General features: G+C 45.9%; 1 pseudogene; it reads right to left on the reverse strand.

Moving 5' to 3' along the window:
- Positions 1-16,316, reverse strand: part of LOC128344073 (zinc finger protein 420-like) — a 38,465-nt pseudogene that overhangs the window by 17,649 nt on the left and 4,500 nt on the right.

Consider the following 16,316-nt stretch of genomic DNA (forward strand, 5'->3'; position numbering starts at 1 on the left):
ACTTCCTGGACTTTGCTCTCCCCCCAGGGGGGTTCAATCCACTCACTCCTCCCTCGATTCCTTGCCCTTCATCATCCTCCCTCCTCCTCCAAATAAACACACCGCGGGGCTCCCCGCAAATGATCCCGGACTCGGCCCGGAGAAGAAAAACAAGGCAGGCAGATGGTTAAAGGGAGCGAGCGGAGCCTTCCTAGAGAGTCCCGGCAACGGCTGTGCAACGAGAAAGTGACTCCCACCCGCCATCCCCCAGGGAAAGGAGTCTCAGCTCATCTTTCAGAGGCTGAAGCTGTCCAGGTTTTTAGGAAGCTGTCCAGACTCTCTATATTCTGTAGGCTAGCTTCACCTGTTTTAAATAGAACTCCTACACCTTCCCCTTTAAGAAATTAGATGCAGCAGTGTTTAAAATTGATTTAAATATTTATGATTTGCCTCCCTGGAAGCAGGTTTCCTGCATGGAAGTTGAAAACCTCATTAAACAATCTAAAAAAGGTAAAGCCCTGAGAATTGACTGTATTTTCATCGAAGTTTTGCTAGCAAATTTAGATTGGTGGTTTCCGACGCTAGCTTCTCTTTTCATGTACATAGATTTAACAGCTAAAATACCAAAGGATCAGGGCGTAGCTATCTTAATCCCCATTTATAAAAATAGGAAATGTGATGATCCTGCTAACTATCAACCCATTATGTTGAGAGCCAGGCCTGATTTGTATACTAAATATGCTTATGAGCTAGCATACAAAATTAGGCCTGTTTCATCAGTGTCACAAAGTGACCAGTTCTTTTATATGGTGACCATGTAGGATCTGGGTGCAAGGAAGAAAGGAGATCAAAGCAATCCTAAATGATTCAATGGGCTTTATTGAGTATAAAAGAATCACAACTTCAATCTAACTGAGCAGAAAACACAACAATCTATCATTATTACTAACAATATTTCAACCCTAGCCAGCAACAACATTCTCCCAGTGTTCCTAACTACCATATGTGTGTGTATTAAACCTTCCTAGAGCCTAATATAATTCAGATATAGGTGGAAGGGGGGGGTAAGGAAGGTTGAGGACTGGCATAGTTTGGGGAGATCAGGAATTAGTAGAGGGAAAAGGGGAAGGGGAAAGGATGGAGGGATCCAAGGCTTGTGGAGCAGCATATTACCAGAGTCAGAGGCTTGAGAGTGGTGAGGCTTTCAGCTGAAGGAGAGAGGCTGTCGCTGGAGACAGGAGCTTGAGAGCAATGCAATCTTCTAGCAGTCAAGCAGGCAGTTTGCTCAGAGCGAGGCTAAGAGTGAGAGCACCATGGCTGGGGAAGTCTTGACTTCTCACTGCGCAGCAGAAGCCACAGACAGTTCCTGTCCTTGGGCAGAGTTCCTACTTGTTGCCCCCGCGGCTTAGCAGCAAACTCTGGGATGGCTCTTGAGCAAGTATGCTTGTTAGGCAAGATTGCTTGTAGGCAAAAGACTGCTAGCTCTCTGTCCAGTAAGCCTCATTCTTTATAGTTGTATCTTCCTCTGATCCCCATAGAGTCTATTCAAAATATCCTCATCCTTCCTGGGTCCCCAGAAAGGTAACAGAAATCTGCTGTTTCCTTCTGGATATTGTCTTTTAATTATTCAGGCAGTCCAGGGAGATTTTAATCCCATCTTCTGTTATCTGTTATCTTGGGGAGGGGACATTCTATTTCGCCCAAAGCAAATTTGCATTTCTGAGCTGCAAATGGACATCTTCTCTTGTCTCCAGATTTGGGGCCTGATCCCAGATGGTGTTAGTAAAAGGACTAAATCTACAGGTGTTTTCCTAGAGTGGAATTTCTATAGACAGCACTGAGTATCCCCTTTGGGCAGAGCACAGCAATCATTGACAAGGATTAGCATAGATTTCTTGCAACAAGAAAGGGGGAGCAGCCTCTGGCCTCTTCCACAGACATTATCTGATAGTGAGTTACATTTTAGCATTATAGCTCAGGCCTAGCCCTTGTGTTTCTTTGAGTACCCATTTCACAATACAATGCTGGATTGCCTCTTCCTTCACAGAGCAGTCTGCCAAGGCAGTCATGAGACCTGGGTGTCAGTTCACCTTGAGTTCAGGCATGAATTCTTTTAATAAAATGGAATCAGACACAGGCCTGAATGCTACACAATTCTGGGTTGGTATTCTTGGTTTAATGTTGGTACAGAGGAGGTCCCCAACAATAAGCCTCGTAAAGACAATCAGCAAACTATATGCCAAACATCTATTAAGCAAACTGATTGATTGTATGGAATCTAACAAATTTTAGCTTCTGAACAGGCGGGCTTTAGAGCATGCTTTTACCCTCCAATATTTAGCAGCCAAATACACACAAAGCCCTGGCTCTGCTTTCTGCATAGCCTTTAGTCAGAGGCGTAACTAGGGAAAATGGCACCTGGGGCAAGCACTGAAATTGCGCCCCCCCCCAACATCTGACACGCACTCTCTCCATCCAAGCATGTAACTCAGCTTTCTTGTCCAGAATGATTAGCTTTTACTAAGCTGTTCCTATTTCTGTGCAAGCAACTCAAAGTAAATTTGCTCACAATTATGAATTATGATTCCATGTGGTTTCTTCCATGTGACATTTGCTTACAATTATGACTTATGATTCCATGTGGTTTCTTCCATGTGACATGGAAGAAACCACATGGAATCATAAGTCATAACTGTAAGCAAATTTCCCTTTTTGCACTTGCAATATTTTTTTTAGTGAACATAAAAAAAGACTCACTTGATCTTCTAAATGTTGAAGTATATACTTTCTCCCCCTGCCCCAACCTACAATTAATTCCAGCTATTTTTTTCAAGGGCTACTAGTTTTATTTACAAACTGTTTGGCAGCACCATGCTTAAATAATCACTAATTGCTCCATAAAATTGAACCATAAAAGTTTTATTCACTGTTCATCTGATTTTCAGTCTAGTTAATTAAATTGGTGGAGGTTTAGACTTTCCTGATGGGCTGAAGCAACTAATCCACTTTGATGATGGCACAGAATTAAATTAGCATGCATTACATAGTGAAAAAGTTCAGGGTGGGGGAAATGGGGGGGGATGTGGAACCTTGCTATGATAGCAAGGTTCTACATCCCCCCCATCTCCCCCCTGAACTTTTTCAGTTAAAACGTGGTTAGATTATAGGGGAGGAAAGACTTGAATGAGCAAAAAGGGAAACTGGTGGCAAGAAATACAACTGAAAACTTCCCCCTTCTATGCTGAGCTGGTGCCGGGCAGCAGCAGGCAAACTGTGGCTGAGGAGAACAGCCCGCCCCCCCCATTCCCTTTCCCGACTAACCCGGTGCAAGATAAAATCTGTCTGTGCCAGTTACAGGAATGAGTTGGGCAGAGGAGAACAAGGAGGACAAGAAGGACAAATGGAGACTGAGCCTTTGAAGCTGCCTGCAAGAAGCAACAAGGGTGTGCTGTTGCTTTGGGGGAATCAATGTTGTGATAAAAGTAGTAGTTGTCTTTTCCCTCCTTTGACATTTCAAACACACAATACTAGGGCTGCCAAATGGAAAAGAGAACCGGTCTCCTGTAGAGATGCAGAGAAGAGGGAATTTCAGCAGGTGCAGCTTGTCATGCAAGGGAAAGAAAAAGCTGTCCTTTCCCCACTTGGCAGCCCTACACAATACATCTCCAGTATACTTTTCTCACAAGGAAACGGAACACATAAAACACTGCTTTGAAATGTCCTAGTGAGCATTGACATATTTGTCATTTATTTACTGGTATTTAAAAAATGTATGCCCTGACCTTCAGAATAGCTATTCTCAGGGTGACTGACAAATCATGGAAAACCAATGAAAAAACCCCACAACCAAGTAGAACAGCAGAACCATAAAAGCATAAAATAGCGAGAGAGAGAGAGAGAGAGAGAGAGAGAAATTGAGAGAGGAAGGAAGAGAGAAAGAAAGCAAGTCAGACAAGAAAAGAGAGAGGGGGCAGAGAGGGAGGGAGGTAGAGATAGAGAAAGAAAAACAGGAAAAAAGAGAGGAAGGAAGGAATAGAGAGAGAGAGAAAGAAATTGAGAGAGGAAGGAAGAGAAAGAAAGGAAGGAAGTCAGACAAGAAAAGTGAGAGGGGGCAGAGAGAGAGGGAGGGAGGAAGAAAGAGATAGAGAAAGAAAGAAGGAAAGAAAGAGAGATGAATGAAGGAAGAGAGAGAGAGAGAGAAAGAAATTGAGAGAGGAAGGAAGAGAAAGAAAGGAAGGAAGGAAGGAAGGAAGTCAGACAAGAAAAAAGAGAGGGAGGGAGAAAGGCGCGGAGAGCCAGCCAGATGGGGTGATGCTGCAGAGGGTGGCAGAGCGCACACGCCCGGTGGGGGGGTGGGGGGGGAAGGGCTGTTTTCACGTGCCGGGAAAGGGGGTCAGGTGCGACCCTGAGCTGCTTGACACAAAGAAGCCGCCTCCGTAGGAAACGCGGAGCCTGAAGCCAGCCGGAGCTCTTGCAGAGAGGCGGCGGCTGCTGCTTTGCATCGGGCTCATTTCTCCTCACTCGGTCCCTCAGGCGTAGCAGGTTTTCAGTTTATTCAAAAACAGCAACAACCCAGCAAACCCGCTGAGCCAGAAGGGTCAGTGGAAGTATCTTTGCCTGCGCGCTGAATGCCGACATAATTCACTTCATGCAATTCTCAAGTAAGGACTCACTCAGGAAGCTATTTCTTTAAGGGACTTTCTCTGACTAACCTACAGCTCGGCTGTGCTCAGCTAGCTCATTGCTACGGGTCGTGTTTCTGCAAGTCAGGTTTGCAGGACCGCGCCACTCCCTTTGCATGTCGTCTTGCATGTCTAGCAGCAGTGACTTAAAAAAAAGGAAGAAATAAATTCCCACAACGATACAATTTTTAAGTCAGAATAAGAGATCAAGCTGGGACTAACTAATGCAGTTTGACTGAATTAAGCCCTCAGGGGCAGGCTCGCGGCTGGCTTCCCCCAGCCCACACAATAGACTATTGAGCCCCCTAAAGCTGGGCTTTTAAGTCACTGCGGCTGGGAGGACGAGATTTCGCGAAAGAGAACGAGATTATCTGATATCATTCACACACACACACACACCTATTGTTTCCTTGCTCAATCAATGCTCCATCCTTGCTTGTCCTCCTGCTCCTACGCTGGCTGGCTGCCGAATCCTTCCTTCCTCCGTCCTCCCTGGTCCGCTCCTTTCCAGCCTGATGCACCGCACGGCAAGTGTGTGCACGTGCAGGCAACGAGCTCTCCCAGGCCAAACGCATGCGCGACTGGCGTCAGAGGACTCTCGGAGTTTCAAGTGTGAAGAGAGACAAAGAGAGCTGCCTTGCCGACGCTGCAGTTTGCAAAGCAGGCAGGCACTACAAACGGGACGGCAAACGCGGCGCCCAGTGCTGGAACTGGCGCCGGGACCGGGGGAGGGGGGCTGCTGCAGTGCACTAAACAAAATTTTTTCCCCTCAAACCCCCCCCCCCGAAAAAGGCAGGGGATCTTCGGGGGTACTTTTGGGTGCCCCCCCACGTGATCAATCAGAGTGGCGCCCAGGGCATGTGCCCCCCCGCCCCCCCTATCGTTACGCCCATGCCTTTAGTGATTTAAAGTCAGCTTCTGATTACATCTCTAGGGAAAGACTTTGGATGAAATTGAAAGAACTATCAATTGACACCCACCTTCTGCTATTAATTATTAATTTACACAAGAATTCTTGCTTAAAGGTTCGATATACCCCAAGAGGACATTTATCCTCAGAAATCTCCACCTTTAGAGGAGTAAGACAGGGCTGCATACTAGCACCTATTTTGTTTAACATCTATATTAATTTTGTAGTGTCCTGTCTTTCGACTCCTGTCATTCACCCTCCAAAATTGGCCAATAGACATGTCCCCATTCTTCTATATGCAGATGATATGGCCATCCTGACTCAGACTCCCATAGGATTAAAATGTGTCCTTGGTATATTATATGATTTCTGTAGAGAGGAATCCATTAAGGTCAATTATCACAAAATGAAAATCTTAGTGTTTGCCAAATGGCCAAGATATCACAATTGGGTTATGCAGGGGCTCAAAATGGAGCAAGTCAACTTGTTTAAAAATCTTGGAGTTGTTTTTCAGTCTTCTGGCTCGCGAAATGGCCACTTAAATTTGTCCATACAAAATGCTCAAATTTCGACAAATAAAATAAAATCATTCCATTTTATGAGAGGGGCCTCATTTATCCCTGTGGCAATTAAGTTATTTGTTGCTAAAGTCTATCCCTTATTTTTTTATGGTGCCCAATTTGGGCCTCCTAGTAATTTTGGCCCGCTAGAAGCTGTACAGTCTAAATTTATTAGAGCTATTCTTCAAGTTTTTCCCTACATTCCCAACTCTCTTACCAGACGAGAAGTAGGTCTCGCTAGGGTTGAATCGGGTTACTGGACCTGTATTATAAAGTTTTGGTTAATACTGGTTTTTGCAAGTGTAGGCCTGGCTTCTTTGGTAATGATTGGTGACTTTAATCATAAGTGGAAGACCTTGATTAAAAAAAAACTTCTTCGATTTGGGTTCTCCCATGAGCAAATTCTTAGATTAGGACATGATCAGGCCTGGCAGGTTATTAAGCAGTGTATTGCCGATACAGAATTACAAGTGGATACAGCCTGTCTAAGGAGTGGTATCTATCTGGGGAAACAACCTTTTAATTACAAACAGGCAGCATATTTAGATAATATTCTTATCCCTAAATTTAGGCATCCATTTACTCTTGTCTGCCTAAATGCCCTTCCGACAGCTGTTAGGGATTGTAGAAATAAAGGGATTCTGTTTAACTTAAGGATTTGCTGGGGCAAAGTGGCTTCTGATTTCCCCCCACATGCAACTCCAAACCTTGAGGGGGCTCTATTTCCCCCTCCTATCTCTAGCCCCCTGGTTAAGAAGGGAAAAGAAAAGCCTTGGTTTTAGTCAGGGGTGCACATATAGGGAGAAGGAAGCAAATGATGATTCATTCACATTGACCTGGGATCCAGTTGCCAGCTGCTGCTGCGGGAAGCCCACACCATACAGGACCATTTGCGAATCAAGCCTTAGATGAGAATTCAGCTTCTCACAGGAGCAGAAGATCTGCCAGATTATAAAAGATAACACCCCCACCCCCCAATAAAGAACTTGCAGACCTATTCAGTAAATGGAAATTGCAGCCTCTCTTGCTTTTTGGAGCTGAGTTTATTTCCATAAGCACACACCACACACCCTTATGTATACTGGGACTTGAGGAAAAAGAATCCCAATTCCTAGATGTAAGGAAACGAGTTGTGGCAGCAGAATTTTTATTGGTCCAGCCATTTCTCCAGTTTGTTTTAATGGTTGCAGAGCTCTTTCCACATCGTATACAATGGCAGGTCTTAGGAAATGGTGTTACAAAGTGATCAAAAAATTATTTGCCTACAAACCATACTGGCCTGTTAATTAGTTCAGATCACTCTCAAAGGAAGGACCATAACCAGTGTGGTGTAATAGTTAAGAGTATTGGACTAGGACTGGGGAGACCCAAGTGGTACATGACCTCAAAACAGTGGTACATCTGCTGGTAACCTCCAGACTGGATTACTGCAATGCACTCTATGGGCTGCCCTTGTATGTAGTCCGGAAACTACAGTCGGTTCAGAATGTGGCAGCCAGGCTGGTCTCAGGAGAGACCATATTACTCCCGTATTGAAGGTGTTACACTGGCTGTCAGTATGTTCCAGGCAAAATACAAGGTGTTGGTTATAACCTATAAAGACCTAAACAGCTTGAACGTCATGAATCCCACCGCCCATTGAGATCATCAGGAGAGGTCCATCTGCATTGCTCATCTGGTGGCTACTCAGGGACAGGCCTTCTCCGTTGCTGCCCCGAGGCTTTGGAATGCGCTCCCTAATGAAATAAGAGCCTCCCCATCTCTGACAACTTTTAAAAACTCTTTTAAGACGCATCTGTTCACCCAGGCTTTTAACTGATAGTTTTGATTGTTTTAATGTAGTTTTTAGAATATTGTTTTAAAATTTTTAAATTGTTGTTTCTTGTTTGTGTTTTTAACTACTGTTTTACTTTTGTTTTTATCTTGTTGTAAACTGCCCAGAGACGTAAGTTTTGGGCGGTATAAAAATGTTAAATAAATAAATCCCTGTTCAGCCATGACATTCACTGACTCTGTGCCAATCACTTATCTCCCAGCCTAACCTACCTCACAGGGCTGTTGTGAAGATAAACATAACTATGCACACCACACTTGAAACAGGTTATAAAAGTAAAAATAAAATAAAAAGCTCACAGGAAGAGCATCTAATTCACAGTCAACAAGTTGCAGGCTCAGGCCCTGACATCTCCAGGTAGGGGTGGGGGGACTCCTACCTGAAACCCTGAAGAGCTGCTGCCAGTCAGGGTAAACAATACTGAGCAAGATGGACAAAGGATCTGACTCAGTATAAAGCAGTTTCCTATGCAACTTCAGATCGTTTACTACCAACAAGCTGAACCAGGACAGAGCATCTGTGTGCTAGTGCTCTCAAACTTTGGTGGGGCAATGGAAGCACCCCCCCACTCTGCCTCCCTCCCGCTTGCCGGTCACTCATTCCTCCCTCCCCCGCACTCATCCGGTCACCCATTCCTCCCCCTCACCCGCTCGCTGTTCTCTGCCCTTGCTTTCTGTCTGTCAGTTCCTCCCTCCCCCCACTTGTTGCCCACCTGTCCCCCCCCCGCCGCTTGCCAGCCATCCGGTCCTCTTCCCACTACTTGCTGGCCATCTGTCTGTGCCTCCCCCCCCCCCCCACTAGCCATCCAGTCCTCCCACTCCCCTTCGCTGCAGCTGTTCGCGAACTCTCGCAAGAGCTGCCACACATGGGAATAGCGATGGGCACATCTAAGAGAATTATATAGATAGATAGATGTGACAGTGTTTATGATAACTACAAAGGGTTATTTCTACCTGGTGTGCGTTTAGCCAATTCACACGGACAGAGGAGACTGATCAAATAAGCTTTATTGTCTCTGCAGAGCAAGCAAGCAGCAGTCCTGAGAAATTCAAATTTCCAAAGACAGGACAGACCCAAAATGGAGTCTGCCCCAATATTTATACAAAGTCGATACATTCCAAACATTTGAGCACATTCCATAAAACACCACACCTGACAGGTAATCTGTGGTGATCCATCTCCATTCATAGCCTCAGTGATCACAGAAAGGCATTGTTAAACACTGAGGGCAGACTCACGATCAGTGAGACTCGCCGGGAAGGGGTTTGCGGGGAGAGCGGGCTTAGCCCCCGTTCCCTGCAGATGAGCAGGAAAGCAGGCCTGGGTGGCCGGATCGGCCGCCCACATGACTGCTGGCTCCGTCACAGAGCCGGCAGGGGCTTCAGGGATCAGGGGCTGCGCGGCCTCCGAAAGTTCCAGGATGCCCCCTGCAAGTGCACAGGGCATCCTGGAGACCCCCAGGACTGGGAGGCTTGTTTCAGCCTCTCAGTGGGGGTCTACTCCTCAATAAATGGCTGCATCGTTTGTTTATACATGGCTATCCCTTACTGAGGTGTCATCCCTTGCCCGAGAGCAGCAGAGCATGGCAAAGGGAGGCAGGCAGTAAACAGCTCGTTCCAGATACACTTCAAGGAAACATAAAATGGTGATGAGAAACAGAACATGCTTACAGAGACCTTCCGAACCTAATGGACTAGCCTAGCTCGCACAGAGTTCAAAGATGGAGTTAGTGTGGTTCAGTTTGGTTCAGCTCAATACTTGGTATATTGCAAGACACATTTAAGCTTAACTCCAACGGCGGAGTGGGACCGCCAGTGGCCTGTGTGTGGCGGTGGCCCCGCTGACCCTGCCCCCACGTCTGACGTCAGACGTGGTCTGGCTGAACGGAGCCTTGAGGCTCCGTGGTTCGGCCCGGGACGGGAGATTTGCTCTTTAACTGCCAAAGGGGCCACGCGGCCGCTTCAGCAGTTAAACGAAGGCTGGCGCTGCTTTCGCAGCACAGCCCAGGAGCGGCTCTTCTCCATCCCCATTGTCATGGATGGACCACCATCTGGTTTAGAGTTACAACCACTTTCCACCTCTGCAGGGGTGAAGGACCTATTAGAATGGTCTGCCCAAAGAGGTTATCAGACCCAATAGGATTCCAAAAAGGCTTGGAAGGATTTAGTATTGGCTCTGCCGGTGATCCTGTTGATGCCCTGGTGGAGAACTGGAACATGCTCACCAGGGCAGTAGACATGATTGCTCCTAAGCATCCCCTCCAACCTGCTTCAAAATTGGTCCCTTGGTATACAAAAGATCTATGGGAGCAGAAGCAGCAAGGTAGGTGACTGGAGCGCAAGTGGAGAAAGTCTCTACTCGAATCTGACAGATTAGGACATAGAGCACATCTAAAGATCTATGCTCAGGCAATACGTGCAGCAAAGAAGCAGTCCTTTTTTGCCCATATTGCATCTGTGAGTTCATGTCCAGTGGAGTTGTTCAGGGTTGTGAGGGGACGTGTACGTGCCCTCCCTTCCTTGAATCAGAATTTGGAGCCATCAATTACCTGCTGTGATGTGTTTAATTAATTATTTGCAGATAAAATCTCTCGTATTCGGGACGACTTAGATGGAGACACCAGTTACTGCGGAGTCTGAACTGGAGTTGTCCAGCAACTCCTCTTATGTGGTTCAACTGGATTAGTTTCAGTTTGTGACTCCTGAGGATGTGGACAAGCTGCTTGGAACTATGAGGCCTACCACTTGCCCTCTCAACACTTGCCCAACATGGATTATTCTATCTAGCAGGGAAGCTGTTGTAGGAGGCCTGGTAGCAATCATAAATGCTTCTCTGAGGGAGGGCAGGATGTCTCCTTGTCTTGAGGCAATTATTAGACCTTCTAAAGAAATCTACCTTGGATCCCTCAGAGCTGAGCAACTACAGGCCTGCCTCAAACCTTCCGTGGCTGGGCAAGGTAATTGAGAGGGTGGTGGCCTCTCAGCTCCAGACGGTCCTGGAGGAAACTGATTATCTAGACACATTTCAAACTGGCTTTCGGGCAGGCTATGGGGTGGAGACTGCCTTGGTCGGCCTGATGGATGATCTTTAATTCGGAATAGACAGAGGAAGTGTGACTCTGTTGGTCCTTTTGGATCCCTCAGTGGCTTTCGATACTATCTACCATAGTATCTTTCTGGAACATCTGAGAGCGTTGGAGGCGGAAGGCACTGTTTTACAATGGCTTCGCTCCTTCCTATCAGACAGACTTCAGACCGTGTCGATTGGAGACTGTTGCTCCGAAATCTGAGCTAATGTATGGTGTCCCTCAGGGCTCCATATTGTCTCCGATGTTGCTTAACATCTACAAGAAACGGTGGGAGAGAACATCAGGGGATTTGGTGCAGAGTGGTATTCAGTATGCTGATGACACCCAGATATACTTCTCCATGTCACTCCCTAAATGCTTTCCTGGAAGCAATAATGGGGTGGATGAGGGAGAATAAACTGAGACTGAATCCAGATAAGACAGAGGTACTTATTGTGCGGGGTCAGACCTCCAGAAACAGTTTTGACCTACCTGTTCTAGATGAGGTCACACTTCCCCAAAGGGAACAGGCACACAGTCTGGGAGTACTTCTGGATCCACACCCTCTCCCTGGTATCTCAGGTTGAGGTGGTGGACAGAGGGGCTTTCTATCAGCTTCAGCTGATATACCAGCTGTGCCCATTTTTTTGAGATGAAAGACCTCAAAACAGTGGTACATATGCTGGTAACCTCCAGACTTCACTTCTGCAATGTGCATCGGCGACTTCCGGTCATACCTGGAAGACAAGCGTAACGGGGCAACAGGGAGGTATGCTGGTGCCCCGATGCGCATTATTAAACACAGACGCTGGTGGGGGGGAAGCACCGGGAGGGGTAAGTGCACCCTCCCCTGCTCTTAAAGGGAGACCCCCGCTCCCTTCGAACCGGTGGAATCGCCGGTTCTGTGCACATCCCGACTGCTCGTGAGAGATTAACTTTTGGGTATGGTTGCAAGTCTCCTCACAAGCAAGGGAGTCTACTCCTCCTGAGTGAATGTGGGGCTTTCCTGGGGAGTGAGGATGTTGCCCTCAAAGGAGCAGATGATCAGCCTAATGAATTTTATTTATGATTTATAAAATGTTTATTCTGCCCCTCCAACATATAGCTGCTCAGGGTGGCTTACAATGAAAGTATAAAAACATAAAATCCATGATAAGAGTAAAAGGCAATTAAAGATGAGTTGTCCTAAAACACAGACAGAACAGATAATATAACATACCAAGTAGAACAGTAGCCAGGACTAAAACTAAGTTACAGCCAGCCTTTAAAAGATTCTTTAAAAAGTAAGGTCCTCAAGTTCTTTGCGAAACTAAGCAAAGAGGGAGACTGACTAAGCCCTTCTGGTAGGGCGTTCCAAAGACAGGAGCCACCACTGAGAAGACCCTGTCCCTGGTCCCTGCCAAAGAGATTTGTGTCAACAGCAGAGCTGAGAGAGAATGCTGAATGTTACCTGTAATTGTGGTCTCTACTCATACCTAAGAATGCCGGAGCTATTCATGAGTAGGTGTGGATGGCCTACTCAGGAGTAAGATGAGGTCTATTTGCATCAAGGATGGAAGGTTTCTCAGTATAGGGCTGTAGGTCTACTCACAAACAAGGGCAAGGGCTATATTTGCAAGGGGAAGGTCTTTGTGTGTAAAGGTGTGTGCACGTGGAGCCACATTTCTAAAGCAGAATATACAAGACTGTACAAGGCCTTTTCAGTTTATATGGCATGGAAGTTAAGATGGGCACCATAACTTGCTATTTCCACACCTTTTAGAGCACGAGTGAAAACTGAAAGCATCTTAACTCCCATCTTAAAGGTATTTGGATGAATGAATATGGATTTCTTCTCTGTGTTGGCTCTTTGATGAGAACTAAGTTCTGCCTTCTCATTGAAGCTCTTTCCACATTCGAAGCACTGAAGTGATTTCTATCTCCTGTGTGGGTTCTCTGATGAGAAAGAAGTAAGGGGATCACTACAACTAACGTTCTTTCCACAACCTGAACATATAAAACACTTCTCATCTGTGTGGATTCTTTGATGCAGATTCTTGCTCCAACTCAAGCTCTTTCTACACTCTGAACCAGGTATATGGTTTTTCTCCTGTGTGGATTCTATGATGGACAGTAAGCCTGACAACCTGAATGAAACACTTTCCACATTCTGAGCATGTAAAAGGCTTCTAACGTGTGTGGACTCTTTGATGGACAGTAAGTCCTGACTTACGACTGAAGCTCTTTCCACACTCTGAGCATGTATATGGTTTCTCTCCTGTGTGGACTCTTTGATGGACAGTAAGCTTTGCCTTCTGACTGAAGCTCTTTCCACACTCTGAGCAATTATATGGTTTCTCTCCTGTGTGGACTCTTTGATGGACAGTAAGCTTTGCCTTCTGACTGAAGCTCTTTCCACACTCTGAGCAATTATATGGTTTTTCTCTTGTGTGGACTATTTGATGGACAAGAAGTCCTGACTTATTATTGAAGCTCTTTCCACAATGTGAGCAATTATACGGTTTCTCTTGTGTGTGCACTCTCTGGTGGTAAGAAAATGTTGTCTTATGACTGAAGCTCTTTCCACACTCTGAGCAGGTATAGGGTTTCTCTCCTGTGTGGATTCTTTGATGGACAGTAAGTGTTGCTTTCTGACTGAAACTCTTTCCACACTCTGAGCAGATATATGGTTTCTCTCCTGTGTGGACTCTTTGATGGACAGTAAGCTTTGCCTTCTGACTGAAGCTCTTTCCACACTCTGAGCAATTATATGGTTTCTTTCCTGTGTGGACTCTTTGATGGGAAATAAGTGTTGCCTTCTGACTGAAACTGCTTCCACATTCCGAGCATTTAAAAGGCTTCTCTCCTGTGTGGACTCTTTGATGGGAAATAAGCATTGCTTTCCTAATGAAGCTATTTCCGCACTCTGAGCAGTTATATGGTTTCTCTCCTGTGTGGACTCTTTGATGATGACTAAGATTTGCCTTCTGACTGAAGCTCTTTCCACACTCAGAGCAGGTATATGGTTTCTCTCCTGTGTGGATTCTTTGATGGGAAATAAGCATAGTCTTCTGGCTGAAGCTCTTTCCACACTCTGAGCAGCTATATGGCTTCTCTCCTGTGTGGACTCTTTGATGATGACTAAGATTTGCCTTCTGACTGAAACTCTTTTCACACTCTGAGCAGGTATATGGTTTCTCTCCTGTGTGGACTCTTTGATGGGAAATAAGTGTTGTCTTCTGACTGAAACTCCTTCCACATTCCCAACATTTAAAAGGCTTCTCACCTGTGTGGATTCTTTGATGCAATGTAAGGTTTATATTTTTACTGAAGCTCTTTCCACACTCTGAGCAGGTATAGGTTTCCTTTCCTGTGTGCAGAGTGGAACTTCTGCTCAGATGTGTCTTACTAGTCAAGGTGTTTACATACTGGGTGATCTTATTCCTTTTGCTTCCCTTGTGGCATCCTCCTTGGACTGGGATGGAATTAAAGCCTGACCCTCTGGAAGGACTAGTCTGCCTCCTCTTCTGACTCCCTTTAGTTCTCCTTCTCGGTATATCAGTCTGCTTCTCGTCCTCCCTCCAATGACCTGCAGGAATAAGGAGAAGAATTTGGGAATGGAGCAACTGAGTCTCACATCAGGGAGGAAGCCTGCCTAATTGCTGCAAGGACACAACCCTTAAAAAGGCAGTGGAAAAGCAGCTCCTACTACCAGATAACTACAACTCCCATCATCCCCAGTAATAATTTATCATGGCTGGGGAAGGTGGGAGTTGTAGTTCAGCAGGCACTTGCTCCACTTTCCACAGTTTGGACACTATTTTTAGCCTACTTTCCAGTAGGCTTATGATCTCACCCGACACTTCTATGTGTGTTTGTCTGTGTGCCTACCCCCCATGTCAACCAAAATGCCTGGACCAATATGAACCAAATCGGGTACAGTTGTAGGGACAACTCAATGGTGTAGTTTGTGACGATGTCAGCCACCTCAAACCAAGATGGCAGCTGTGTCAACATCTGAGGCGCAAGCGGGTTAATTTGTGGACTATCTAACCAATGTAAACCAAATTAGGTATAGTTACAGTGAGTGACTCACAGGAACACCTCAATGGCATAGTTTGTTATGGCAGACACGTAAGCTTTTGAGACGCAAGTGGGCAAACTTGTGTACTGTCTAACTGATTTGAACCAAATTAGGTTCAGTTGTAGTGAGTGACACACAGGGACACCTCAGTGGTGTAGTTTGTGATTATATCATCCACCCTGATTCAAGATGGCGGAATCATAAACGTTTGAGACGTAAGTGAGCTAAATTGTGAACCGCTTAACCAATTTGAACCAAATTTGCTACAGCTGTACAGACACATAGGAACACCTCAATGGTGAAGATTGTGACGATGTCATCCACCTCAATTTGATAAGGATGACACGTAAACTTTTGAGGCGCAAGTGCACTAATTTGTGGACAGTAACTGATTTGAACCAAATTTGATACAGCTGAATCGACACATAGTGAAGCCCCAATGGTGAAGTTTGTGATGATGATGTCACCCACCCCGATCCAAGATGGCAGATTCATAAACCTCTAAAGCGCAAGGGCACTAACTTGAGGACTGTCTAGCTGATTTGAACCAAATTTGGAGCAGCTGTAGTGAGTGACACACAGGGACACCTCAATGGTGCAGTTTGTATGGATGACATCCACCCCGATCCAAGATGGTGGACACATGAACATTTGAGGCACAAGAGATCTAACTTGTGGACCTCGATTTGCACCAAATTTAGTCCAAATGTAGAGATAGTGAAAGGAAAGTAGGCTAATTACTTCTTACTAGAACAACTTCTTTGATTGTTAAAATCGATCTCTTACTCCGCTGGTAGAATCTCTGCATTCATTACTTGGCCGTTTCCCTGTCAGGTCTTTCAAGTGGGTGACATTCAGCCTGAGGAAAGGTCTTTCGGGGATAACTCGCAGCCTGATCTGCCTGACAAAGATGCCCACCCATGCAGCAACCTACTGATCCCTCTCCTTTCTCGAAACCCTCCAGAAACGCATCCTCCCTTTCATTGGAACATAGGAAGCTGCCTTATACAGAGTCAGACCATTGGTCCATCTAGCTCAGGATTGCCTACACAGACTGGCAGTGGCTTCTCCAAGGTAACAAACAGGAGCCTCTCTCAGCCCTATCTTCTGACAGGGCACGTGGTCTTACTATACACTGGGAAACATCAGGAGAGCCAAGGTGAGTGAGTAGCACTAGAAGATCCAGCCAGTCACCTGGAGGTGGCCCTTGTTTGCTCACCC

Source organism: Hemicordylus capensis, chromosome 2, assembly GCF_027244095.1.
Source record: "Hemicordylus capensis ecotype Gifberg chromosome 2, rHemCap1.1.pri, whole genome shotgun sequence".
Lineage (NCBI taxonomy): Eukaryota > Metazoa > Chordata > Lepidosauria > Squamata > Cordylidae > Hemicordylus > Hemicordylus capensis.